The 3,689-nt window shown below is 39.6% G+C and overlaps 1 pseudogene; it reads right to left on the reverse strand.

Annotated features, from left to right (window-relative positions):
• Positions 1–3,097: 3,097 nt before the first annotated feature.
• Positions 3,098–3,424, reverse strand: LOC101575035 (annotated as a pseudogene).
• Between the last annotated feature and the right edge of the window lie 265 nt (positions 3,425–3,689).

Below are 3,689 nucleotides of genomic sequence, written 5' to 3' on the forward strand. Positions count from 1 at the left end.
TATAGTGGTTGAAAGATTTTTATTTCTCTTTGAGAGATTTAAAAACGAAAACCCGTGGAGTATATGCTCAGTGTAAATTCCCATTTTGATTGATTTTTCTCTGTCAATTTCTGTCTTTTCATTTTTCCTGGTGGTCAGGATTCTAATTTTACCTGAGTCATCACTCTATTCTTTGACGTGACAGATGTTTAATACCATTGGAATTCAACCTGTCAAAATAGCTTCACTCTCAAAAAGATGACATTTCCATATATTGCCTGGATTGTCAGATCAAGAGGCATTTATTATTAATTGCTAGTGATATTAGGAATGTTTACTGAGGCTCAGTATGCTTCTGCTATTCCCTGTTACTCGGGAGAAAAGCTAAGGTCTGTGTCCAAAGGCCTCAATCTATGTATTAGGCAGGGAGAGCCATGAGCAACCATGCCCATCTTTAGGAAGTGTTTCACCCATTTCAGAGTGCATCATGCCAGGTATTTTGACAACAACCCAGGAAAAGATGTACTTGAGTAAAACTCCCACTGGGTAGGAACAACACTCAATGGAGTTTTATTTTTGGAATTTCTATGCATGTCATCTAAATTTTTAACAGGTACATCTTGAAGATAAATGTATCATCGACACTAAACATGAGACTGGTCATTGTCTAGTGTCCTCATTGTTTTCCCAGGAGCATTTTAGGTAGCACAAAATATGTTAGCTACTCTACCCAACCACTGCAACATGTATCTATTTGAAAACCAGGGTTTATTTCCTGCTTAAGTCTTAAATCACATGTGGTTGACAGCGAGCCAGTGATCATTTTTGTTAATGCAGACTTGGCTAATGGAAGATACACTACCTTGGTGGTGGAGGATCCGCCATCTTGGTAGGGTCATCACATCCAGAGGGTGCCACAGGCGTAGGACAAGAATGACAGAGAGTCAAGTGACACCGACTGCACATTTGAGCCTACAAGTGATGCACTCATGTTTCCTTGTGAACAACAAAGTTGTCTCCAAACACACCTTCTTATAAAAGCATAGGGGTGATTCTCAAATCCCATGTATAGAAATAGAGGATGCCAGATATAAAAAGCTATAATACAGACCCCAAGGGGCAGTGAGCTTCAACCACAGCTGCACCCTGAAACTAAGCAAAACACAAGTAGCTGAGTCCACTGATTCTTTCTTTCTTCTTTCTTTCTTTCTTTCTTTCTTTCTTTCTTTCTTTCTTTCTTCTTTCTTTCTTCTTTCTTTCTTTCTTTCTTTCTTTCTTTCTTCTTTCTTTCTTTCTTTCTTCTTTCTTTCTTCTTTCTTTCTTTCTTTCTTTCTTTCTTTCTTTCTTTCTTTCTTTCTTTCTTTCTTTCTTGGAACCAGGGATTGAACTGAGGCCCTTGTGTTTGCCAGGCAAGTGCTTATTCTACTGAGCCATCTCCCCGGCCTCATTTTTTATTTTTAATTGGACACATAATATTTCCCCATACATGGGGTAGTATGTGTTAGATATATGCATATAATGTGTAATGTTCATAACAGGGTATTTAGCATTTCCACATCCTCATACACTTAATTATTTGTATTCTGGGTGATATTTTAGTTATTCTTGAAAATTTGCATACATTTTTTAGGCATTATAGTAACTGGTGTGATACAGAACTTTCAATTTATTCTCTCCTAATGAATCACATTTTTTGGTTGCTGTTGATCCAGGGATGAAACTCTGGACCTTGTATTGCCAGCCAAGTGCTGATGCCACTGAACTGTCTCTCCCAGGGCCCAGGTCCATGTTACTATCTGCAATCCAACTTCTCTCCATTTGCTTAATATCTAGTAACAGCTTCTTTACTCTTTACTTCTCTAGGATTAGTTTCCTTTTTACTTTTTTTTTTAAAGATCTAATTCTTTTCTTTTAAGTTTTCACAATAGTTTCTTTAGTAGTAGTGCATGTCATGTGTTTTATTATCGAGTGAAAAATAAAACGTTTTCTCATGCCTTGAGACAGGTCACAGATGCACGGCTCTGCAGACAGGGACCGCATGTGTTCTGTCAAACTCTTTCCATGTCCTTGGTTTGGAGGGCTGGCTGCTCCTCGGACAGCATTCTGGAAATTACCTTTAAAGATACTCTTTATGGTGACTTTGGATCAATCATCACTGTGCTGTAAATTTCTACTATCAGTTCCTTAATGGGCCCATTTAATATCTATGAAGATGAACACAAAGGAAGTTGCTTCCTCTGTATTACTGACCTGGATGGTTTATAATTAAATAAACACGGTTCATTTTGGTTGAAAACTCAGAAACCACATTTTCCACTGTAAGAATAAAGTCAAGGTCATACCTGATTTTTCCTAGAGTGTATTAATAATTTTTTAGGGCCGGCGAGATGACTCAGTGGACTATGAACCTGCTTAAGCAAGCAAAGGGAATGGGGTTCAAATCCCTAGGCACATGCTACACCAGCCCCACCCCCAGGGGTGCTGATCCGGCCACCAAGACCAGGTGTGGTGGTGCATACCTGTAATCCCAGTGCTGGAGAGGCTGAAAAGAGGAGGATCACTAGGAGTCTGAGCTATGTAGTGAGACCCTGCACAAAAAACAACAACAAAGAAAGAATTGGGGGAGGTACTGGGGATTGAATTCAGGACCTTGCGCTTGCCAGGCAGGCACTTAGGCCATGGGCTGAAATATGAAATTAATGTAGCTTAATCATACCCAATTTGTCTTCTAGGTTAACTAAACACCATGGAAAGGAAATAGTTTTTCTTTGAAATAAGATCTACATATACATGATTTTGAGAATAATTTAATGTTAACATGAAGATACAACCATTTCTCATATCATTATTTTAAATGTAAAGAAATGGATCTTTTCAAAACTAAAATAACCCACAAGCCATGAAATTGGTTTTTCCTTTTTTTTTTTTTTTCTTTTTCTGTTTAAACAAATGTGCAGCACGATGTTTCAACAAGTAAGGCAAACACCATGAACATGAATGCTGAAGTTGGCAACACGCCACAGCTAGAATCCCGGGGTGGATGAGACAGAGGTGGTAGCCACTCTGATTAAACAATCAGGTAATATCACAAAGAGCTGACCTGTAGTGCCCAAAGTGTCTAAGTTTCTTTCTTCTTGATGATCAGAGTTCCCATGTTGTCTCCAGTTTCTTCACTGTGTTTTGTGTGAGATCCATCACAGAATGGGAACTTCTTAGACTTCCAACAACAGCAGTACACTACTTTATCTCCCAAGTCCTCCGTCTCAAAAGCATGGACTACTTTGGGGTTGGCTTTCTGGATGTGAAGGTTTATCATAGATTTACTGGGATGATCTTTAACATAGAATCTTTTATAAGCTAGGTATCCAATTACGGCTGTTCCTGCAGCAATGGCAGCTGCTGGGACCCATTCAACTCGCATGCTGGAATTGGAAGTCAGCCCCATGGCACCTTGCTGCAAGGCATGTGCACAGGACGCAGAGCAGCAAGGGCCTCGCGTGGACGGCGGGTCTCTTGGCATGAAAAGTGGCCTAAGGGCGCCGACGCCGGGTCGCTACTGCCTAGGATTAGTTTTCTACCTTCTCATTTTGCAAACAAACGAAATCAAGCGATATTCCCCTCTTTCCAAGCTGAGCTTATTCCTTGCTTTAAGAACACTCATTTATTTTTCCAAAGGAATTTCATTACTATGAAGAGATATATTAGTCTCA

The sequence above is a fragment of the Octodon degus genome, unplaced genomic scaffold (genome assembly GCF_000260255.1).
Source record: "Octodon degus isolate 3935 unplaced genomic scaffold, OctDeg1.0 scaffold00291, whole genome shotgun sequence".
NCBI classification, from domain to species: domain Eukaryota; kingdom Metazoa; phylum Chordata; class Mammalia; order Rodentia; family Octodontidae; genus Octodon; species Octodon degus.